The sequence below is a fragment of the Ambystoma mexicanum genome, chromosome 1q, assembly GCF_040938575.1.
Source record: "Ambystoma mexicanum isolate Mex_15411 chromosome 1q, UKY_AmexF1_1, whole genome shotgun sequence".
Classification (NCBI taxonomy): Eukaryota; Metazoa; Chordata; class Amphibia; order Caudata; family Ambystomatidae; genus Ambystoma; species Ambystoma mexicanum.
In genome coordinates this window covers 1,417,755,651-1,417,781,604 of record NC_090922.1, presented here as the reverse complement: position 1 = coordinate 1,417,781,604, position 25,954 = coordinate 1,417,755,651, and the positions used below count along the sequence as shown (strand labels likewise).

Here is a 25,954-nt window from a genome sequence, read left to right as displayed (position 1 = left end):
TCAGCAAGGCGGACTGGTAACATTTTAGTTGATATGGGCCAATATATATCAGAGCGTACTTTAGCGTGAGAGGCGAGTAGGTGTGCTGCTGATGCCTCACAAAAGCAAGAAGGACAAGCTGTTTGAACAGGTTGAGGGAAGGTTGTGTTAAGGTGGAAGACAATTACATCCAGAAGGGATGCATGAAAGTATTGTCAAAATCACACATAAAGGGCCTCTGGGAATGACTAAGGAAAAGGGGCTTATCAGAGGGAATACTGCTGCCCCCCTCCATGAATGCCACGGTGTAGAACATGATAGACAACCGTATAGAGCTGCAGGACAGTCACTGAGTCTTGGGGGACGAATATGTTCCGTGGTGGTTCCCAAGGTGTCCATGATGCCGTGGGATGACGTCGAAAGGGAGGGAATGGTAGACCTCCCCTGGAGACGTGAAAGAAATGTACATTGAGTGCTGATTGGCCTGTATTCTAGTTACTCCGAGGTGTTAGTGGTCACTGGTTCTTGGGGGGTTTATTTTGGTGTGTGGCTTTCCCAGAAAACACTCATACTGACTCTAATCTCTAAAATGAAATGAATGACTACTTACAGAATTATGGTTCTTTACCTGGAATCCTAGGGTATTACCAGAATGCCAACATGTTTATATAACCTAAATTGGTACTCATGTATCGACCACAAAAGGATGACTGGCTGATTTCCCCTTCTCGGGATTCAAACTTGAGGGCTGCAAATTAAACATACGCAGCAGCGATCGCTCAACTCACTGAGCTATCTTACCATGTATTTAAATATTAATTAGCTCCTTGCTTAAGCATAAGGTTTTTGTCTTTCGAGGTGCTTTATTGGAGGCGGCTGAACACAAAATGATGTCCAGGGTGCATGAGAACGGTACACAAGCTTAATGTGGATGTTTATATGTCGGGGAACAAGGAAAAAAATGGGTGGAAAATAAAGAGGTGGTATGATGCAAAGTATGGGAATATGGTGTTACGAATTGAGCCTGGCAGTATGGCTGAGATGAAGATTCCACAGCACATGAAGAAATATGGGTTTTAGTTCTCCAACCCTATGTGGGGTCGAGATCAAACATGATATGTGTCCCGTGGCGGATCAGAAGAAGGACGCAGACTCTCGGATGACATTTGCAAGGTCTATTTATTATATAATGCGAAGGCCTAACTATCCCTATGGCTATGGGATATTCCCTACCTATATGAATAACTAAGGGGCTCATCAGTGGTCTGTGAATGTGAATATGTAGGCTGTCCAAAAGCTAATGCTAAAGGACCCTACCGCTTTCTTGACAAACTAAGGCCAGGAGAATTACTCCCTTCTCTGATGGTTGCTTCAAGCCATTGTCTTCTGAGTCATTAGATTTCTTGTTAATATGCAATTTTCAGATAGACTTTCATGACTTTCCTTATAAGGTTGTGTGGCTCATTCATGAGATTCTGCACTGTACTATCCAATTTAAAAATGGCTTTCCCAGACTCTTGTTGAATCTTTGCATCAATCTTAATGGTCTTTGCACAAGCTGGCGAAATATAGTTTCCTGGATGATTCTGGTTTCCTGGAGACATATAGTTTAGCCGTTCCTGGCCTTGACTTGTAGTTTATTTATCATAGAGGCTTCTCTGGGATTCAGTTCATCATAGTCTTTCTCTCTTATATTGCACTCTTTGACTTCTTCCCCAGTGTTATCTTTCCCCTCTTCCCAGGGTAGTGGCATCCTCATCTTATTGATCTCCCTCTAAGGGATGTCTATTATTCTCTTTCTTTCATTAAGACAGTTCAAGTTTCTTAACTCTACTTCCAAGCGTCTCACTTCTACTGAGACGAGTTTCTCCTGGTCTTCCAATTCTATTGATCTCCTTCTCAGATACATTTATTATTCTCTTTCTCTCATTAAAGCAGTTCAGGTTTCTTAAACTTTGGTTCCCAGCTTTTTTCACTTCTACTGGGCCGAGTTTCTAGGACCATATAACTAGTCCCTGTTAGCCTCCCTTTTTTCCCAGGTTCTCCTTTAACTTCCGTACTGCTTGTTAACGTCTGCAGGATTCTTATGGGCCTAGGATCTTCTTTTGTTCTCTTTCTCACGTTCGGCTTGTTCTCACCGGCGTCCATCCAACTCTTGCTCTTCAGGCGTCTCAATATCTTAATGGGGAGCCGTGGCGCTTGTTGTGGATTCCTCGGGGTAGTGTTGGATTAGTTGCACGAGCAGCGTGCCCACTGTGATGATCTCGTGGTCACGACACCACTGAATCTCCAACTCCAGTCGTCTCTGCTTTCCTTCTCTTCCCCACACCGGGCTTCCAGCATTTGCTTTGCTGGTCCCAGGAAACTTTGGATTTTGCAGGCTCCATGTTCCCCCGCGGCTCTGCCTCCAGCTGGCCTTGAGCTACAAGGGACAGCCCCTGCTTCAGTATGCGTTCCTCCCTTCTTCCACTCTCACTTAGCGAGAACTCCTTGTTTAACCTACTTGTCGCAGTGGATTGGTGACTTCCATTTAAAGAGACAACCTCTCTTTCTTCCTCATTAGAGTACATTTTAACTTTCTCTTCAGTCAAGTCTCTGTACTGGGAAGTATTTGATATGGTAGATAGTCCCATGCATGCCATCAAATAAATTTGCTTAGGGTGTTCCTCACAGAAGTCCTTGTCCCCCAAGGGGGAATGTTCCATGTGTTAATATCCCCGCAAAAATATCGCCATACAAGAATGGCGCCATATTTTTGGGGCAATATTAACCCATTAAACCTACGGGGGATACCCAGGCAACCCCCATATTATTGTAAAGGGAGCGGTGGAAACCCCACAGCCCCCATCCCCAATTACCCCAAAAATTATCCCATCAATTCCCGACAACCATATATATGACGATATTATTGGTGGGGATAATATTACCTCATACTAGGAGGAGTCTCTGCCGGTGATGCCCCACTTGCCTCGACCACTAGTGAGGGTGTTGTGGAGCGAGATTACCTTTCTAGCCTCACATGGGGGGCTTCTACTTGGGGAGAAGGGACGAATTCCCTCAATTCATCACAGTGCTCAATTCTTTCGATCGGTATAGCCAGCAACATGACATGACGTGTCTTCTCTACGTATGGGGTTCACTGATATTTATTATCCCTTAAGCAAGTTGCTTCCTTCTTTATCAGATGTGTGGCACCGCTAATCTGGAGTACATCATACCTGTGCTGAGGGTCTTCCACTGGCTTCAAGTGGAAAAACCTTTCATTTTTCTATGTTCCTTCCCAGACAAATGATGAGTGCTTCAAATGGAAAAAACAAAGTGTAGGTACTTACCAAGCTACAAAGCCAGACACTTTGGCCCCGGTCTTTTCGGCAGGGCACCTTGCGCACAGGTCCCTTTTATGCACACCCTGTTCCTGTTGTTTGCAGGTAATGCCCAGTGAGATTAAATTATGTGTCAGGGAGCACACACTTTGGTAAAGAAGTGTACCCGAGATCCTTTCACACAAACTTGCAGGTTGTTGTTATGGATTGTTAAGAATGTTTGAATATCTATATTAAGTGAGACTTTCTTTTCTGCTTATCGAATGAGCAGATATCATTGCTGTAAACTAAACTTTAGAAGAGGAGTTTTATTATTGCTCGCTTTCATTGCCTAATAGGAAATTCGGTAGGTTACTGGAGCTGTGAGCGAGTTTTCAATCAAAAACTTTCCATCACAACTCCAATTCCTTATTAGAATAGGCCCTGCTAATAACAAAGAACATCTTAAAAAGTAATTTCCCAGGCTTTCCAAATCAATTCCTGCTCCATCAGAGGACAGCAATGGTAACAGGTGGAGACCATTTAGCGAAACGGTTTTCGCGCCTGGTCTGCTGAGAGCACCTTTGTCTCTCCTTTTGTTCTGCAGGGTGGAGCCTGAAGGAGATATTATGGGAGCGAGGGAGGTGGAGGGAGTTGAATAAACGAAAAGCTCAACTCGCCACATAGTTGAGTACCGGTACTCACTCTCAGGCATAAGAAGTGCAGGTACTGAAATGCTAAAAAATAAGAAGTGCAGGTACTGAGGGCCGGGCAGGACCAGCCCATTTAAAGAACCAGCCCATTTAAAGAACTGCCAATGATTCATCAAAAAATGGTTTAGTATAAAATGTGCCTGCCCGACACCTACGCTCAACCACTGCCACGCCACCGGTGGTGTCACAGTTTCATCACTATCAAGCAGAGGTTTGTGCTTTCTCTCAACCTGACACTACCTCGTGAGCTACCCACCATTGGAAAACAGACCATGGGGTGAATTCCTGGCCTTCAAAAACCTTTGGAAGACCTGCGTTTTTCCAGCAGTAGCCTGGAGACCAGATGCGATACATCAGATTACAAAGATAGCATAAACGCCAAGAGCTTACCATTTACCGAATAATTTAACGTAACATGTCTACGGACACCGGGACTCACAACTGATGCAGTCCACACTGCACATCCGGCTTGCACAGATGGCGGATCAGCGCGCGGATCCCCCAAACATATCGTTCCACCGCACAGCGAGCGCGGTTTCAAATATCCACCCTCGACGGTAATTGATGGCGACCACCACAAACTATTTAGTTTCCAATTTGTGTCGAGTGAGGGAAAGTAATTTCTCGCGAAGCCCGGGAAACAATATTCAGAAACCTTAATTACTAGTAAGATTAAATTAATGTGTCTCGAAATCTATTTCTAGTTGGCAGTATCCCCTCGAAGTGAAATCCGCTGGGGCCTTGGGCTGATGGGGAAGAAAAGCGAATTGTCTGGATGCAGACACCAGCCTGCGCTGTGCTCTGAACTCTTGATCTCCTCATCGCAGCCGGATAATGGAAATTGCCTGCACCTGTCCAATTTGCAGGCATTCTGTCATGATACCTGTATATATATATATATATATATATATATATATATATATATATATACATATATATATATACATGCATAGACCAGAAACGTGCACACCTTGTTCTATGCACAGAGCATGCACAGAGACAGTAACCTGAGGAGAACCATTAACATATTACAACAAAGGTAGAAAAAAATAAAAGTGCACACAAAATCTGCTGAAGTTTAGTACAGTTTTTAAAAATTCTTTTCAGAATTGTGCCTGGATGAATTGGAACAGAAGCCAGTTGTACAGAAGTAAATATGATATTTTACTGGTAAAATAGCCCTGTGTGATCTAGCAGCGCACATTGGTTTTGTCCCTATCCTAGGCAAAATATGCCAGGACACTGGAGGCTAGAAATAAGTGCAATCATTGTAACTCTACTAGCATAACAGTTCTAGGGAAATTGATCAAGAGGCGGGAGATGGAGAGATATTTGTGCTTGGCAGCCGGGCAACATTCAGTGAAATGACCTACTTCTTGCAAGCAACTTCTGTAGCCTTCATCTCTGTGAGGACCTCGAAGCTGGGGAAAAGATTCAGGTGCTCTTTCTGCAAGTACCGCACTGGGTGGTAAAATTAACATTGCCCTGGTCATATGCATCCGCTTCAGATAAGGCACACTGAGTTTGGGTTTGGCATTCTGATTCGCTGTCATGGTATAGAATGAGTCACCTTGTTTAAAGTGCGAGCCTAGCTCAAGAGCAGCAGGGCGCTGTACAGGGGGGGGGGAGGAGAGAGAGAGAGAGAGAAAGAGAGAGAGAGAGAGAGAGAGAGAGAAAGAGAGAGAGAGAGAGAGAGAGAGAGAGAGAGAGAGAGAGAGAGAGAGAGAGATTGAGATTTTTTTTATTGCCACCAAGGTAAATACCATTGGTGCTCAACATGGCAATTTATTTATAAAAATTGAGCTCTATGCCATGCAGCATTGCCTAGTAGGACCGCTTCTTTCTTTCTCTTCATTGTTATTTCCTTGTTCTCCCTCCCCGTTGCCGTGTGGCCGCTTTGAAACCCAATTTACTTGATGTATAAGCGCCTTACGAATGCACAATAAATAAATAAATAAAAGGCTTGATGAATAACGACAGTGGCTGAAGCAATCCCTGGTCAGAGTGCTTTATAAGGACTGAGAGAAACATTAGCACATTGCAATCTAGTTGGGTGGGGGTAAATCACAGTAGGAACACCAGGGACAGCACATGTAGAGCATGTAAATTATGTAAATTATATACAGGTAGCATTTGCAAACTGTCGCGCAGCAGCTGCTAAGTTTTAAGACAAGCCCAGTGGTAATTTGTTTAGACATCATATGAGAGCCGGAGACTGCCCCTGGGTGGTCGCGGTGCCTGGTATAAATCAACATAACATCTTTTATTGCAATGTGGAATACTCGTGGTATTGCTTTATCGCCAGTGGTCATTTTACCACTTGCAGTAATTCAGCAGAGTCCAGCGATAAAAGGTCAGATCATGTTCTAATCTATCGTCATTTGACTATTCTGGAATAGGGGGAAGTTTATTACCAGTGGTATTTTCCATTTAGCACGAGTGGTAGAATTAACACCCTCTTTGGAATAAGGCCTTTGGTATTTATGGATTTTTTTTAATTGTTCATGGCATGTCCATGAATCTAGTCAACAATGCAAACTCCACGGTGATGGTGCAATCCCAAAACGCGCACCAGAGAACACTGCGCATCAAAAGTGGTCAGTGTCTAATTTCACCTCTTTAGCTGGAAAGTGTTTGGAGCCCTCACATTTTCATACAAAGTCCATACAGAGCATAAACAATGCCCCATGTTAAAGGGAGAACACTAGGCACGATTCGCTAAGGTTTACCACAAGCAAATTAGTAGATGTTTCAAGCATCTCATAGTTGGCGTAGAGTAATCACAGAGGAGACGGGAGCATCTTTTAGAAAGGGTTTTGCACATGATCAGCTTTAGAATGGCTTGGGTATTGCCAGATCTCCTGTGTAAGATGAAAGGGTTTTACTTGAGTTTGTGCTAAGTGGACAAAGTCTACACCTGTTGAGGTGCCACTATGTCATCGAGTTAAGGCTCCCTGCCTTAGTCTATGAAGAAAGATCTATGTTTCGGGGACCCAGTGCAGTAGGAACAGGAGCCCACATTCCTCGTTTCAGGTGCTTGTAGCCACAGAAATTGGCTAAGTGTGAGGGTTGGTTTGTCAAAATAAAGGAGGCTAAGTAAATATGTTTTATTCATACTGATCATGGTATGAGAAATCAACAGAACAGGCCAGCACATGTTTCGCACCTTAAATTATGCTTTTTCAAGGCCTCTTTTGTTAAACTGTATTTGTGAATGTAATACGCTGGTTTGGGCAGCATGTCCCAGCTGTTGTGCTCACATAAGAGAAGTTAACTATAGCCATGCAATGGTCGGGGCATTTCCTAAATTGTATGAGGACAATTCTTTGGTACTCTGACTCCACATGGTTTTCCAAAGTCAGCCAGTTGTCTGCATTGGCGATTGGTCAAAAGGCATTTTTAGGGTATTTAATGGAACTGAATGGGGGAATCTAAAGACAGGGAAGATCTCCGCACATGAGAGCAGGCATGGCGAATGTGTGTGGATTCTGCACCTAAACGTCCTTAGCGTGATACGATATGATTGCTAATTTATAACGCCCTTAAGCCCCAGAGGTTTCTAAGCACAGACCCAGGGATAGAACCTGTGGTGCTCTGTGTCGTCTTGCTTTCTAAGCAAGCACGTTCCGCTGAGCTATCCTCCCGGGACGCGCTCTGCGTCACTTGAGTGCATTTCCCCTGAAGTCAGCAGGTGAGGAGTAACAAGAGCAGACTGAAGACAGAGCCCGGTCTTTAGATGTTTCTGTCAAGGGTCAATAGTTGTAACATCAGGTGATCTGGGATTATTTTACTCCCTCGTGTATTGCCCCGAGATTGTATTAGCCTAACCATTGGAGATACTATTATTCCAAACAGGCTGATTTATGTTCGAATCATCCGAGGCTCCACACCAGGCATTAAAGTCTCCTCCAATCAGTATAATTAAGCACTCAGACACTTTCTTTGTGATCGTTATATTCTTTTCAATGTAGCACATTGTATTTTCTGTAGATATTCCTGGAGGAGGGTCAAATAAATTAATCAATCATAAAAATATCAAGCATTGTATTAATAGTTTAACAGCAACTATATATGGACTGTATGTGTCTCCTCAGCCATACAAGTGGGGTGCATCGCTGGGATCAAGCCACCTGAAAGTTTAGCAAGACGACCACACATGGCAGCCTTGATAAAAACAGTAAAAACCATCTAGTCACTATTTTTAGTAGGTCAGCTCTCCTGAATCAGAACATGGTCATGTACTTTAAAAATATTAAGGTCATTGCACTTATCAAAAAAGTGGAAATGCCCAGGGGATTTCCAGGATGCAATGGTGGTACTATTGGTAACAGGAATAGGGACGACACAGCAGTTTAGGCTGCAATAACTGCGGCAGCCAAGTCCAGTCCTGCTTAGAAACACTATCATAACAGCTCACACTCGGTTCGTCACACTCCACTTTTCTTTCTGTATTTCCACTAGATATTAGATTTCCTTTCGGAAGTTGGTTTGCCCTTCGAAAGACACATTATGTCAATAAGCATAAAACTTGAAACGAGATGTTGATCACTTGCGCTACACCCTTATAGCCTGATTCATGGAATTATTTGCGTGAAAACGCATATTTGTGCTCCTTACTGCCCGAAAATCCCCATACTTTAAACAGGGATTTTTGGGCAGAAAGGCAGGCAAATCTGCCTTTTTCACGCAAATAATTCCATGAATCAGGCTCAAAGTTTTTAAAGGAATTTGTTTATCTTTTAACGGAAAAACAATCTTTCACAATAAATGATGCGGGTCACTATTCAGTGCATGTGTTCTTTACTGAATTTCCAATACATGTTTCGACCTTATCACTAAGGTCTTCCTCAGGGTTTAAATTCAAAATCAAGGAGTATACTTATTGTGTTCAGCTAGACGCTTCTTCAACACATATTAATCTTGCAGGATCCATTCCAGTATGTAGAATCCCTCCCATCCGTAGGTCTGGATAACACTTTCTTACATTGTATATGTGTCACTACCAATGCCAATCAGATCACTCCACAGTTGTTTCCAGTAGGATGAGGGACCTAAGAAAAATTTCTTAAGATAAGTGGTTTGGTAATATCTCCTTGATTCAGAAGGTTTTGTTGCAAAGTGTGAGTCGTGCTCGCTGCCATTGGCTGGGTGAATATACAACATTTGAAGCAGGGACAGAAATAGAGGGTAAGTCTGGCCAAAGAATTGAGGTAGCTCGAATTTAAATAAAACAATAAATAACCCAGAATATTGCATTTAACTCATATTATTGGCTGCTAGATTCAAACGCCATATACAGATCGTCCACGGCCAGTTACAACAGATCCTAAACAAGACCATCATTTACAGCGACAAGAGCAGTCTGGTTACACATTGCAGTGCTTTCAAAATATCTATGCGATGACCACGGGATAGAAAGAAGCGCTTATGATTTTTATGGCCTGAAAAAACAATATGTGTGTTTGGTGAACGCTACCAACACCTTGAGAGAGGCCAAGAAAAACAACCAGGAGAAATACGTGTACATACCTGAAATTGGTAACACTAAACACTTCTATGAACTGGTGGCTATGTCTTATTGTGTGATTACTAATGGTGTTATTTTTACCTCTGTGAGGAAATGACTACTGCGTTGCAGGATTACAGGGATGAGTGGCGGTTGAACGGCCAACTCAGCCCTCAGACTACTACAAAAGAACAGTGATCCCAATGATATGATATGACATTTATACAGCGCCTGTACACAAGTGTTTCTAGGCACAACCTAAGAAGCATTAGCAATGCCAACAGTTTGGCCTTTTGTTACCTGCCAGATGCCTAATACTTCTAATGGCCAAAATTATTGGCTTTGGCAATGTGTGTAACAGGACTCCAGAGGACATGCAGTGTTCATAAATAAAGAGGCTGCAGCAGACCTGTTTTTACTACACCAGTAGCAGGTTACAACTCTAAATGAAACCATTAACTCTCACACGACTGCTTTGAAAAAAACATTGGCACGCACTTCGAGCACAACGTTTGATGGTAAGGCTGGATTAAAGTGAGCTCAAAAACTTCCCACAAGGTGTTTTGGGTGGAGAGGGGTAGGGATTGGGCGGGAATAGCCACAGCGATTAGCATGACCAGTCAATGAGTGGGCAAATAAACAAACAACTACAAACTGAGTGTCCCTCCTCATGCAGCATTTTTCCCTATGTGAACTGTAATGCTAATAGTGGCCACAGCTCAAAATCCAAATGGCGCCAGCACTATCATGGCCCATAGGCTTACGTTTACAGATTTAACACGTGCATGCTACCAGCATTCCCATGCCCCTCCCTATTTATGAGTAAACTGAAATAGAATGACAGTCGTGGCTAGAAATGACTGTATTGTGTAAGGGTGCATAATGGCACGTCTCCTGTCCATGAACCAAGGCTGCATTTTTTATTGTACTAAAAGCAGTTTTTTCGTGAATTCAGTTTTTCGTGAATCACCTTCAAAATCACGAAGTCAAGATCGTATTTTCCTTTGGTTTTGATGATTATTAATGGCTGTCTGTGAACCCACAGCAGCCCATTTAGGCGGCTACTAGGTGCAAGTGTCATCAGAAGCAGTGCCCGGAAAGAACTGCACAATGTTTCCACCTGGAACCCTTTAACATTCCATAATGTAGAATGTTCCCGGCCTTTAGGGCACTGTAGTCTCATAGCGCCCAACAATTAGCAGAACTGATCACACCTTGGCTGGCTAGTGCACAATAGCACGGTCCGGTGGCTATCAATTGCAGTGCAATGCATGCACTGACTTCTGGGTTGGGTAGGGGATAGGGTGCCATAATTAGATGCCATGACATGACTGCATGCAATTTCCTGGCGTACATGTGGCATTGCTAAATTCCACCCCGGATAACTTGCTAACATTGCTAGGGAGAATAGCTCAGGGACAAGACAATGCACATGATTTTTTTGCTGTAACATACTATATCTATGTCCCCTCTGTATGATTATAATGTAGATTGACGTTTCTGACCTGGCAGCATTTTAGGTGTGTGATTGTTTTGTTACCTTATTCATATGGAGTCAGCTTGTTTTGAGCTTGTTTTGAAGGGACATTCAGCTTATTTTAGAGCCCTTTATCTTAATAACAGAGTTCAAAATGTAAAGTTGCATGCCCTCTTTGTACTATACCAATGGTTTAAATAAGGAGTGCACTGAGGTGCCATTTCGACCAATCTGCTCAAAGTACTCTGCCCAATCAACATTGGTGATGGTTGGTACTGCTGGTATATTTAAACTTCTGTTCGACCTGAGCCACTTAACGGGGACAGGATGAGGTACTTAGGGGGCGTGAGCGCGACTGTCTACAAAAATGGAATAGCGCATCTCATCAGATACGATAATATTTATTTATTTATTTATTTATTTATATAGCGCACCAAACCCGGAGGTTTCTAGGCGCTTATGCTTAAGAGATTGGTTACAGTGCTTATAGTTAGGGGCAGCGCAGGAAGTAATTACATCATAGTGATCAGTACATCATAGGCAAAAGTGCAAAAAAAGTTAAGGTGGGCACATTCATGAAGCCTAATCCCATGTTGCAGGGCGGCTGCAACACAAAGATGCAATAAGACAATCAGGTTGGCACATTCATGGAACCTAACCCAATGTTGCAGGGCGGCTGCGACACAAAGATGCAGTAAAGTCAATTAGATTGGCACATTCAAAGAGCCTGAGCCCATGGTGCTGGGCGGCTGCGGCACAAAGATGCAAAAAGACAATCAGGTTGGCACATTCATGGAGCCTAACCCCATGTTGCAGGGCGGCTAAGACACAAAGATGCAGTAAAGTCAATCAGATGGGCACATTCAAGGAGCCTAACCCCATGTTGCAGGGCAGCTGTGACACAAAGATCCAAAAAGACAATCAGGTTGGCACATTCATGGGGCCTAACAACATGTTCCAGGGCTGCTGAGACACAAAGATGCCGTGAAGTCACTCAGATGGGCACATTCAAGGAGCCTGACCCCACGTTGCAAGGCTGCTGCGACAAAAAAGATGCAGAGAGTCAAATTAGATGGGAATGATAGGGTGCAACCGAGGCTGCTAAATGACATATCTATGGTTACATATAGATGCACATCAAATGCAGCACAAGCTACCAGGGATGCAGGGATTATAAATAAAAAACCACATGTAAAAAATTCAAAGAATTCCTCCCGAGCACCAACCCATGAACATTCACCTCTCTGCTGTCTTTGAATTTGGTTGAGCCCCACAATACCTGCATAGCAGGCCTTCTCATCACGCACACAGGTGCTACTTGCATCTACCCATCGCACGCGTTTTTGTGACGGCCCCATGTACATTACCCATCCTAATGTTTTTACTCTGTGTACCATAGCAGCCAAAGTATTTAGGAAAAAGAAAAATAAATTTCCTTAAAATCCAACCCCACCACGAAAATTGCAAGAACATTTGTCTAGTTCAGCTCTGAATCTGCAGCCTAACCTCTACAAGACGAGACAACAGCCTCATACATTTGCCCATCCCCCAGTTCCAAAAGCACATACTAAACTAACTAGCAGTTTATTGCCACTGCCCAACGACCCTGCTGTCCCCTGAAATTGCACACCTGAGTCCTCACAACCATTTGACTGCCTGCAACCTCCTCACCAGTTCCATAATATTCACACAAACCCTATGTCAGATTGTTAGTCTAGAAAATACCCTCCCATAGCATAGACGGTATATTATGGTGGCCGAAAACCAACCGCATCATATGCCCAGCATCGCCAGTACAGAATCGTACAGAATCATCAGCATAACCCTAGAGCGTCCATTTTGTACCAACAGAATCTGCCATTTTCCTTTCTCTTGCTTTTCTGTTCAAACGCTTTGCAAAAATGAATTTAATTTCATTCTGCTCCTGCACAGAGCGAGGCCCCAAGTTATGTGTTGATCAAATCAATGTCTTAGAAGGTGTCATACTCGTCATAATTGTCAATCACTGAACCCTTGCTCAGGAAGATACATTATGGGCGGTTTTGATGTGTCACAAACTGATTGTATGATGGTTTTTTTGTATATATATGTAACTGTTGGAGAATGCTCGCGCTCTTGCGTCTCACGAGGTCTGGGTGACACACGTTGCGAGACCCAGTCGGCCATCTGAGACTATTTGCTTTGCAATAAACCCTAGATTTTGGGAACTGAAACTCATGTCTGCTGTGTCAGTTTGTGTATGGTGATTGTGCCTTGCTTCCATGCGCGAGGGTCTTCAGGGCCCATCAAAAATTGGCGCCCGAATAGGGACTCTCCCCCATTTGCTCCATCGTGTACGTTGAAATTTGAAGAAGGCGGGAAAACGAATCGTGGACGAGGCCTTCGAGCCGGGATCGAGAGGTGTTCGGGGCGCCCCTGTGAAAGTGATGAGAGACTCCTTTGCAGATCTGTACACAACCGGTCCCTGATCGACGCGCCCGGCCAGAGAGCAAGAAGGTGAGGATCCCGAAACGCGGCAGATTGAGCCAGATACACAGTCACAACTATCCTTGGTTGCGTCTGTATTTGGACGAATTGCGTCTTGAGAGACGAGCTGATTGATCAGGTGAGTCGTGCCCCAATTCTTAACAGCCCTGATATTGGTTAAGAGTTGCTCTTGCAAGATCAAACGCCCAGGGTAAGGTACGAATAAGATCAAACATGCCTGGGAAATAGTCCTCCTGTCTAGTGGGATTTTCTACTGTGGTAGACAATCTTTGGAAACTGGCCAGGCTGCGCGACCCGTAGGGTCACCAGCGTTCGAGATGTATGTGAAGTATGGAGTAGGGGCAATAATGTTTAGTGAAATTTGGCATAGGCAAACCAGACACATAGAAGATGTGCAATGGCCGAAGGATGGTAGTTTTGAGATGCCTCGAATAGAGCATTTGGAATCAGTATTGCTGTGCAAGAAAGTGCACCCTGCGACATTTGACGTCATTAGAGACTAGAGGAAGGAAGCTAACCTCCGTTTAAGAAGTAGAGAGAAACATGCGCATAGGCACAAATCTAATGCAGACAGAGCTCTAGAACAGGAAGAAAAACAATGGAATGAAGATATCAGAGGGCAGATAGGTGTCTTCAATTAGGCATACAAAAAATATATCCACAACAAGAGTTGCATGCATCAGATGAACTGATTAATAAGATTCAAATGAAAAAAGGCAAGAACGCCCTAAAAGTAAAATTGACATAATTGCACCACTACCCATTGCGCAACCCCAGCCCAAGTTGCCACCCCCCTTCCAGTTGTTCCATCTGCACCAGCCCCTCCTGAACACGTGATCCCATTTCCCTCTCCACCTACCGAGCTTGAATCAGCAGCTATCAGAGAAGGCAGTGCTGGAGAGGCAGGGCCTGCCCAGAGAGTGAGCACTAGAATAACCCGTAGTACGGTTAGCAGGGAGAGGAAGAGAGAAGTGAAAGAACAGGCAGAAATGTACATTGAAGGCAATGACGAGGGATCGATGCTGGGTTCAATGTATGATTATAAGAAGCTCAGCGAAAAACAGGTACTGGTGGAATGCATGGGAGAGTATCTTATGGAGAGGTGGAAGCAATTAACTGGTATGCTACCGCAGCAGAAGTTGCAAGATTTAAATGCCTTTTCACGTTTGAGGGAAAGTGATTCAGAGATGAAGGAGCACGTGGACAGGCTATTTGAGTTTAAAGATGAACTGGATGAATTATATTCAGAAATGTTTTCTGTTCCTGGGTTTCGGTACAAAGAGGTAAAAAGATGGAGCCAAGAGTCGGTAACATATGTACAGCGACAATTTTGCACGCCATCACAACCTGTTAGTGAAGAAATGAAAATATGTACGCGGGAAGCACTTAGATGGATTATGGATGGTAGTATTCCTATAATGCAGGTGTATGATACGTTTGAACTGTATACAATAGAGATGCAAAGGAAAGTATTGCAAGTAATTGTTGAATATTTGCAAGATAAATATGTTGAGAGAAATGACTGTTGTCCCTCTGAATTAATGACAGTATACAAGAGAGTGTGTTTATCTGAAACTGGGAAGACTGCTCTATCTCTTAATCTAGCTATAGTGCTTAATAAGAGAGAGGAAGGAGGGAGGGCCAGTGCGATATTTCCGATGAGAGAAGTCCCTCCTACATTTGTGCCGAATACAGAAATCCCTTGTGTTGATGGAGCTCCAGCACAAGTAACAGAAGCACATTACACAGCACAATATGTACATGTCCCTTTTTCTAGACAAAAGGTGAATAATATAAAACTGTAATTCTCCCAGCAGATATATGGAAGCAAATTAGGAATGTAAATGATCATGAAAGTTTGAGTGCTACTTGGGAAAATGTAATAAAAGAGGATACAGAGGAGAAAAGCTGGCGAAAAGCCATAGTCAAATATGTTAGCATTACCGGCATGAATAGTACATAAATTAAAGGTTATAATACCTGAAAGAAGAATTATATGGGACAAACTAACTGCATGCATGCAAGGTAAAGATGAGTTGGCTACTGATTATTTCAATAGATTTGAAGAAGTGTTTGCAGATTTTAGCGGTCATGATTTAAGCAGTGAATCTGGGAAAAGACTCTTTGTTGACAAATATGTGAGAGGGTTGTTACCGAAAATCTAAAATTTAATAATGACATCTGAAAGTGCGGGGCAAGCAAAATCACAGAGTGAAGTATTACACATGGCACAATACTATCAGAGTAGAGTAAATTCAGAGAAAGAAAAAGAGGTGAGAGATAGGGTGAATCTAAAAACGAGTGTTACTACAGCAGGTAGCGAATAATAATAATAGGGGCAGAGGAAATGCACAATGGAGAGGGAATTACTCCAACATGCACGGCGGTCCAATTGGACTAAATCAATGTGCATATTGTAAAGAAGTGGGTCACTGGCGAGCACAGTGCCCAATTCTGCAGAATAGAAATGGGAATGCCCCTAGGAGACAGAACAGAGGTCGCCCGGGAACACAGGGGCAAAATAGAAACACTACTATGCCACAAAATCAGAATAACCAAGGAAATAGCAACCAGAAACAGAATCAAAACCAAAATCAGCAGAATGGAGCAGGAGATGGAAATGTTTTTGATACTCAATCAAATACACACTATTCTGGTGACTTTACATGGATGATGTATTGTTCCGCTAGGACAGTCCAAGACAGGGGTCGGAACCAGTGTTTATTCCCATTGATCAGAAAGGACCCTAAGTAGAAATAAAAGTTGGGAATAAGTAACACACTTTTCTAGTGGACACAGGTGCACAGAAGTGCTCAATAGACCATCACTTGGTTCCAGAGATACCACTGTCAGGGCAAAAGAACATTTCAGTAGGGTTTGCAGGCACCCCAGTAATTAGTTCCGTGTCACAGTCAGTGCTTATAACACTAGGTCCATTCACTGAGTCTTGCCCGTTCCTTTTGACACAAAATGGTGGCGAAAATCTATTGGGTTTAAATTTGCTGAAAAAACTAAGTGCGGTCATTCATTGTTCTCCTGATGGAGTGTTTTTGACGATTTCACCACAAAAAAAGCCAGTGTCCCAATTCTTGTCCAAACGCCTGCCAACAGAGTTAAGTAAGGTACCGACGTGCGTATGGGCAATGAATGATAACGATGTTGCTTGTTTGAAAATAGAGCCGGTGAAAGTTGTTTTGAAAGAGAAAGTAACATTGTCGTGTATCCCCCAGTATAAAATTTCGGTGGAAGGTGACAAAGCATTGAAATGCATTGTTTCAGATTTAGATAAAAGAAACGTTATTGAAGAGATTACTGGTAGCACTTGTAATAGTCTGATTCTCCCAGTTTATAAGAAAGGAGGTAATGAAATACCATATTGTTTTATAATTGATTTACGCGCGTTGAATAAAGTAGTTGATCCCCAATTTCCATTGGTCCCAGATGTCACTACCATTTTGACAATGATTCCAGGATCTGCTTCACATTTTAGTGTTGTCAATCTTAAGAATGCATTTTTGAGCATCCCAGTACATGCAGATAGCAGATATCTATTTGCTTTCACTCTTGGAGGGTGTTCTTTCACAATCACACAAATTCCACAAGGTTACACTGAAAGCCTAAGTATTTGTAGCAGAGCATTAAAAGAACAACTAGGCATGCTAGAGCTACCGACGGGTTATGTACTATTACAGTACATCAATGACTTGTTGATTGCTGCTGACTCAGAAGACATTTGCAAAGAGGGTACCGCCATGTTGTTGACACATTTAGCATTGCATGGACATAAAGCTTCATTGAAAAAATTCCAGTTTTGTCGAAAGGAGGTGGCCTATTTGGGCTACCTACTTTCGAAAGAGGGAAGAAGACTGACACCAGAAAGGATAGAGAGTATCTCTGGTATGCCTATTCCAAAGACACAGAAAGGAGTCAGAGCCATTATAGGCATGGCTTCATATTGCCGGCAGTGGATAGCAAATTTTGCTATGATTGTGAAACCAATGGTGGCAATGGCTAAAAAGGATGTTGCCTTGCCTTTGCCATGGAGGGAGGAATGTCAGAATGCATTTGATCTGCTCAAAGTTGCTTTCTGCTCAGCTCCAGTTTTGGGCACATCAAATTATGAAACCGATTTGAAATTATTTGTGCATGAGAATGAGGGTTGTGTGCTGGCTGTTTTAACACAGGAACAAGGAGGAAGAAATAGACCATGCGGTTATTTTTCTTCTGTGCTGGATCCTGTAGCATGGGCTTTGCTGCGTTGTTTACGAGCTGTCGCTGTGGCTGCCGCGTCAGTAAAACAAACCGAGGGAATGGTTTTGGGTCATGCCTTAACCTTAATGGTGCCTAACACAGTAGACATTCTTTTAAATAGAACGCAGACGCAATATCTCACATCAGCTAGATACGAAATTGTGCTTTTTGCACCAAATATCCAAATTCAGAGATGGTACGCTTTGAAACCTGCAGAGTTAATTCCTCCTCCCAATGAAGATACGGGTGAGAAGAAATCAGCACCCCATGATTGTATAATGGTTACTGAACAAGAAACGGAAGGGAGAATTGACCTAACAGACACCCCACAGAGAGAGCCAGACGGCGAACTGTTTTGTGACTGTTCCTGTTTTAAATTACCCGATGGCACGTCAACTGATGCCTATGCCTATGCTACGACACTGAAGAATATTGTAGAGAGCAAAAGAATTCCATACAATTCAGCGCAGGCCGCAGAGATAATAGCATTGGCAAGTGCATGTGAAATTTCTGAAAATTTGAATGAAACATATATACTGACAGTAAGTACGCATTTGGGGGGTACACAATTTTGGTCGACTCTGGGCTGAAAGGGGTTTTCTAACATCACATGGAACTAAAATTCAACATTGCCCTTTGATACTGCGATTGTTGTCTGCACTTACGTGTCCAAAGCGGCTAGCAATAATGAAATGCGAGGCGCATAAGAAAATAACATGTAACGTTGGAAAAGGAAACGCATTTGCAGACAAAATTGCAGAATAAACTGCCACTGATTTGCACACAAAAATGTTCATAGTACAGTCAGAAGAGGTGCCCTGCATGATAGAGAATGGGATTGCCACAGTCAAAGAGATGCAGCCGGAAGCAACTGCTGATGAAATAAAATGGTGAGCTGAGGGCTCAGCAGAATTAGACGTAGAAGGTTGCTGGGTGGACAAAAAAAGTAGAAAGTGGATGCTGCCTACCTCTTACGTGACTGCAATGGTCACCATGGCCCACAGCCCCACACACATCTGTGCAAAGAAAATTATTCAGCATCTGGCTACAGTATGGCAGAACCCGCACATTAGAAAAAATGCTGAGAGGCTAGTTCAGAATTGTAGGACTTGTTTGCAACACAATATTGGAAAAGGAACAGCCACTCCAACAGGTAGTTTTGGCCCCCCCTCTATGCCCTTTGAAGTCAGCCATTTTGATTTCATAGAAACGGAAAGATGTCAGAATCTTAAATACATCTTGGTGGTAGTCTGTGCATTCAGTAAATCGGTGGAAGCATACCCTCTAAAGAACTGCATGGCAATAAGCACAGAAAAACTGAAGCTAAAAGAGTATTTTTCCAGATTTGGCCTGCCACGGGTCATATGGTCAGACAACGGCCCTCATTTTGTTGCTGCCGTGATATTACAGATTTGTGCAAGCCTTCAGATTGATAAACAATTCCATTCCGCCAGGCACCCGATGAGTGCCGGTCTTGTTGAATGTCAAAACGGCATATTAAAGAATAAAATAATTAAGATCTGTTCAAGGAGTCAATTAAAATGGACAGGTGCATTGCCTTTAGCTTTGTTGTGTATGCACACATCTGTGCAAGCAAGGACTGGACTCTCCCCATTCGAGATCGAAATGGGGAGACCTGCTAATGTTTGGTGTGCACCGCAGCCTAGGCGTCTGAGTGAAGTTGAATACCCTGTGCTTAGTACGTACTGTGACATTTTAATGCAGAAGCTCTGTTTGGTTCATCAGCAGGTGCAGGAGGCTCTTCCTGTCAGATATACAGGCCCGGGACATTGTCTGCAGCCAGGCGAGTGGATTCTGGTGAAATATTTCGAAAGGAAGTCATCACTTGCACTGAGGTGGTGGAGCCCTTACCAGATACTCCTGGCAACACAGACTGTAGTCTGTGTGGATGGTCATAAGGTGTGGATCCACGCCACACACACGAAAATAATTCCATCGCCATTGAAAGAACTGCCTGACCCAGATGACCAAAAAGAAACAGCTGCCTCTGACTCGAAAGACACCATTGCTAGCTCTCTGCTGCAAATTCTGCCTGAGCCTGAGAGAAAGCCTAAGAAGATTGCTAAAAAAGAGAAAGGGCTAAATGTGCCCCAACTTTGCCCAGCTGAATCTGAATCACTACAGGCTGACATAGAGCCTGCATGGTCACTTGTTGCACCACAGGCTGACACTAAGCCTAAATCTGGAAGTGCATCTGCAATGTTCATTGATCACACAGTACCTGGAGCGATAAGGTACAACCTATGTTCTCAAAAATTTAAAGTGATCTGATCTTCGTGTTTTTTTGTTGCCTCTATTCCCATCACGGATGAATTGGGAATCGGAGGCCTAGGGAAGTGGAGCGTGGGGGCTGTACCAATCTGGGAGCTCTGAAACGCGGCTTTCCAGTGCTATCTTTGAAAATAAAAATCCATTTATCGATCACCCCGTGCAAACAAGCGTGGCGCTTATGGTACAAAGGCAATTGATGTTTGCTCGGGAGTCTTTTGAGCAATGTGGAAAAGCACAATAATCTTGCCACACATTTAGCAATCCAGGCTGCCGAGAACTGGCCCAAACACTTTGTTAACCTCTTCGAACATATTGGTGTTTTAATGAGCGCTGCTGCGAGAAGTATTCACGACGAATATTGTTGGAGTAGAAGAATCGCGCACGATGCCTGTCCCCTCCTGCACCAACGCTGATGATGTAATAAATATAGAGACTATAAAAAAATCTAGAAAGAGTTACTGTAAGAAATTAATGCTAATGATTACAACACTTGTGTGTATTTTGTGTACCATTATCCCAGTATTATGGTATTTGGAGAGCGTGCATCCATTGAGTTCTCTTTTGCCTGCCATGAAAGCATCTGTCACAGACAGTCCAGTCCATGTACTCTCTTATACTCTCCCTCCAATAGAAGAAAGACACAGTGAAGGTTATGGTAATAACACATTGCTTTTTAATTATGAATATGACCCACTCAATCTTGAACAAGACTAACTGCTGGGTATGCACCCATTTACCCCAGCATGGCGGAAAAGGAATAGGTTGTTATGTACAGCCATTACCCCTTAATAAAGCATGCTATGCATCACTAAGCGCACTCTTTTATGGAAAGTGGAATAAGAGTGACGCAGGTCAATTAGACAGGACAAATATAGATGAATTTGAGAAAGTGGTAATGGAACCTGTAGGTTGATCCATATATAACAGCGCAAGAGTGATAAAACCGGTGGTGGTAAGGCCAGTAGACAGACTGTATGTGCTTTATAAGTCATCTGTAATCACGTTTCACATGAACCCAGTAAGGAACAAAGATGTAATGCCCCCCCGTACACAATAAATTACAGTCCTCACACTGTTCCATTTTGCTTACGAAAGAAAGGTTCCTATTCAGTAGGGACATTCGATAGATGCATGAATGTTGCAGTACTCGAGAGAGGAGAAGAACCAATATATGTAGGAGACCCAGTCTATTTTGTATGTGGAGAAAAAGCTTATCCCTGGTTACCTAGAAATTGGGGTGGAACATGTTACTTAGGGATCCTCTTCCCCGGGGTATTCCTTTCCAGAACATCAGATATATCAAAATTAGCGAGATCAAGACCCCGGCGGGATGATGAAGCAGGATTTATTGCGGGAGACAAGACAAAATCATTTATACCATATTGGGGTCAAGCCATAAACTCGTATAATATAAGAAGATTGTCGAGAATTTTTAGAAAAAACGATAAATGGAACAACTGATATATTGTATAATATGACCCTAGAAGAGAAGGCAATTAGATTAATGGCACTTCAGAATAGAATGGCTCTTGATAAAGTTTTGACCGACCATGGAGGTGTTTGCAAAATCGGGCAGTCCGCGTTCTGCGTATTTGTAAATGACTCCTCCCCTAGTATTTTTGAGGCAATAAAGAAGTTACACATTCTGAGCTCTGACCTTCATCCCCCGACAGGTGGTTGGGAACTGAATATAAGTTCCTGGTTTTGGGAATTACTACGCTCATGGGGATGGAAACTAGTTGCAATTTCAGGAACGGTACTCAGAATCTTCCTGACATGATGTTGTTGCATACACTACCTGCCAATTATCTGCTCTGAAATAAGTGATGAATGCATACACATGATAACAGAGAAAAGAACTCCCAAAGTAGATACGAGTGCAAATAATGAAAAGCAAACTATGAAAGAGTTTACAATTATATGATGAAGGGGGGGGAATTGCGCTTAACACCATTAAGATAAGAAACTACAATCAAGATACAGTATTTTAATGAAATAAGATGAAGAACAGCCGACACGTGTTTCGACACTCGGGTCGTCTTCAAGGCTGAATGGTTAAACCACATTCAAGTAACATAAAAAGCATATTAAGTGAATAACAATAAATAATAACATTGTGCATCAGCATGTATAACAATGTAAAGTACAAAATTGAATAACATATGTATGAGACAATTTCAAGAGACATATTTTTTGAAAAAAAAGAGAATATTGCATAATCCAGCACGTAAAATGAAAAAATGAAATAAATAAATAAAGGACATACCATATCAGGTAAGGAGGGTAGGACAGCAGTTACGGATAAATATAGGCACACAGCATGAAGAACAAAAGTGGGGAAAATATTCATAAGCATAGTTATAATTAATACTGTGTCATCTTCAAGTATCGTTGATGCCACAAACACTGCTGCAAAACGCCCATGCAGATCACGCACCAGCACAGTGCAGTAAGTAAAGAGTAGTAGTGTAAATGCAGGAAAGTAGTCCAACTGACAGTGGTGCCGGTGGCCATCAAGAAAAAATATATAGATGGCACCCGTAACAGAAGTTGCAGAGTCAATAAATATGGTGCTAAAGAAGATGCGTGAATCCAAGCACAGCGTCCATTTAGGAATCACCAATTCTAATAGAGAACCCGTTACAAGAAAACCCATAAGTACGGTATCAAAAGGACCATGTGGGTGAGTGAGGGATAGTGTAACCAATAAAGATACGCTTACCATAAGGAATTAGTAATGGCCAATAAGTATAAGAATCCTGTTGGAACATGACCAAAAGTAAATTAGTGATGGAATCCAGGAAATACCTGGAATCAAATAATGAAAAGAAAACGAAAGTTATCGAGACTCACCAAAATGTTGATTGGTAGGTTCGTACCCATTAAGGGGCGTATTTAAACTAATGAAATCAATAGGAAACGCCAATTGGCTAGGACGAATATATTGCCTGCAAAAATAGCACAATGAATGAGAGATTGGAAAATGGAATCACAAGTTGACGGCCACGGGCAAAAGGAGAAACTACTTACTCAGTACATCGAGTATGGAACAAATAGAATGAAACAAATCCAGCGAATGCTTCCCTGGGTCACTCTGAAATACTAAAGGCTGCCGTGTACGTCACGGAAGTGACGACGACGGAGGCGTTGACGAATTACGTCATGTGAGTGACATACAATGTCAACACAGTGACGTCGGCAGAAGTAAAATTCAATTAAGTCGTAAAGATGACTTATTATGTCAACAAGGGACCAGGGTACTGTGTGCATGACCGCGATCGCCGCGTATATGTCATGAATGATTTGAAATTTGATACTATTCATTATTCGCACAGATATTCAGTAACTAATACTAAAGTTAATTCTTTGAACGCAATGGGGGTGATTGGAGATCAAACGTCACTAAATAATGCACAAATGAAAATTCAATTAAGTAGCAAATATGACGTATTATGTCAACAAGGGACCGGGGTACTACGTGCGTGACCGCGATCGCCACGTACATGTCATGAGTGACTTAAAATTGGATGCTGTTCATTAGTCGCAAAAATATTCAGTAACTAATACTAGAGTTCTTTCTTTAAACGAAATGGGGATGGTTGGAGATCAATGACACTAAATAATGCACAGAAGGAATGATTGAAACTTCCTCAAAAGCCTAAAACCAAGATAGGCTCAATAGTCAAAAGAAATGATTGAGGGCGCAAGAGGTGCCAGACAGAAAGGAGAAACAGTCAAATGCCGACAGGGTGATGGTGAATGATTAAACCATTAAGTTAGAACTAAATGCAAACGAGTGCTGGTGAGTGAAGGGGCACGGGGGAATTGCCACGGTGATAGCTGGAAAGAGGTTATGTCCATTGATATTAATGATGATGAGTACAGTAGTATGCATAGTTCAGAATTAGATACACAGTCAGAGGAAGATGCGATGTATGGGTGATGCGTTTGTCTTATGGCCAAGAGGAGGGTTTGTTAGTCTAGAAAATACCCTCCCATAGCATAGACAGTATATTATGTTGGCCGAAAACCAACCACATCATATGCCCTGCATCGCCAGTACAGAATCGTAGAGAATAATCAGCATAACCGTTGAGCGTCCATTTTGCACCAACAGAATCTGCCATTTTGCTTTCTCTTGCTTTTCTGTTCAAACGCTTTTCAAAACTGAATTTAATTTCGTTCTGCTCCTGCACAGAGTGAGGCCACAAGTTACATGTTGAGAGACCAGCCCAGAAAGAAATACATTGTTTCCCCCCTCACAAGTTTGAAGTGAGCAGAGAGGCATTTAATCACCAAGCCAGGTGCCAGCTGGTCTCGCTGAAGCTGCAGAAACTGTAGAAAACAGGCTGTTAACGGCATGAATTATATTCTCCTCACAGCCCCCCTTTCTGGGCCCTCTCAGATCAAGCTGACCCCTAGCTCACAAATAGAAACTAGAAGATAGCATGCTTTGGAATGTGTCTCTCCTACAAACACAGTTTTCTCACAAAACAAGAGCATTATGTTCTCTGTTACAAAGAATCTTGTCTGCGCCTTCGCAAATTGCAACTGTTGCTAAATTAATGTCTTACAAGGTGTCATACTCGTCATAATTGTCAATCACTGAACCATTGATCAGGAAGATACATTATGGCCGGTTTTGATGTGTCACAAACTGATTGTATGATGGTCTTTTTGTATATATGTAACTGTTGGAGAATGCTCGCACTCTCGCGTCTCATGAGGTCTGGGTGACACATGTTGCGAGACGTGAGATCCAGTCAGCTGACTGACACTATTTTCTTTGCAATAAACCCTAGATTCTGGGAACTGAACCTCGTGTCTGGCGTATCAGTTTGTGTATGGTGATTGTGCCATGTTTCCATGCGCGAGGGTCTTCAGAGACCGTCAGGATACCCATACCCCTTCAACTCTTGCCCCCATCCTTGACTCCCTTGTTGTCGTTCTTGCTATAAGATGACATTTCCTGCTCTCTCTCTCTGCTTCTAGATTCAAAGATAAAACAGATGGAGCAGAGCACGAGGCACAAAGAAGAAGCTGGTTCATCTGATGGCTTTCATTGAGGGACCATAACAAATGGTGTGCTTCGCAGCTTGCAGCTCGCGGCCAGTCTGTCACATCAGGTGAATGACACTGTATGGAAATGAGCAGGGGAGTTCAACGAAGCCAGGTATACTGCTGTTATTGACACGTCTCTTGGCTTTCATTGAGGGAACATGAGAAATGGGGTGCCATATGCAACGGAGGACATCAAAGCAGCGCATGCACAATTTTCAATATTTTCGAGCACAGAACATACGCAGTTTTGTGTACTTCGGGATTTGTTTTTTGACATTTTACTATAATACCGTTCCACCCACAGCACACTTTAAAACAAGGAAATGACACGCAGAAGGGACAGAAATAATTACTGCTGTTAATCATTCAAAGATGGCCACTAGTTTCGGTTTGTATCCAGAGAGCTTCCTTAGAGACAGTCATCCAAGATGGCTGCTTCCAAGGACGAGCTCAAAGAGGTCCAAGATGGGTAGGAATGGGTGGGATTAGCCATAGGGATTACATTGGCTAGGGGCAGGGAATGGCCTAAGGCAACAAGACATGCTCCCAGCTCAGCCCGCAACCCCTCTTCCATCTCCTCATACTTATTCTGACACTAGGAAAATCCCCCAAAACAACCAAGTAAAGCATGATCTGAACATGTCCCTCTCCAACCAAGACCAGCATATTCCCCCAACAGCTTCACACAACCACCCCAACAAATCTGCTGTTACTGCCCTTCTCCCATCTTCCCCCTTGCATTTCTCCCCTGCCCATCCTTCCAGCATCCTATTCGCCATCTCCCCACCACTAGGCTGAAACCCCGCAAACCCTTTGCCATATAATGCAATACCTGCCAGCTTCCCCGATATTGTCGCCCTAGACCACCCTTTCTCTATGGAATCCA

The 25,954-nt window shown here is 42.9% G+C and overlaps 1 long non-coding RNA gene across 1 annotated transcript in view; it reads left to right on the top strand.

Annotated features, from left to right (window-relative positions):
* The window catches only part of LOC138522430 (uncharacterized), a 242,055-nt gene that overhangs the window by 5,121 nt on the left and 210,980 nt on the right, over window positions 1-25,954 (top strand). Inside the window, exon 2 of the long non-coding RNA XR_011283313.1 lies at window positions 25,000-25,180. This is a non-coding gene — a long non-coding RNA (uncharacterized lncRNA). The remainder of the gene's footprint in view (window positions 1-24,999; window positions 25,181-25,954) is intronic.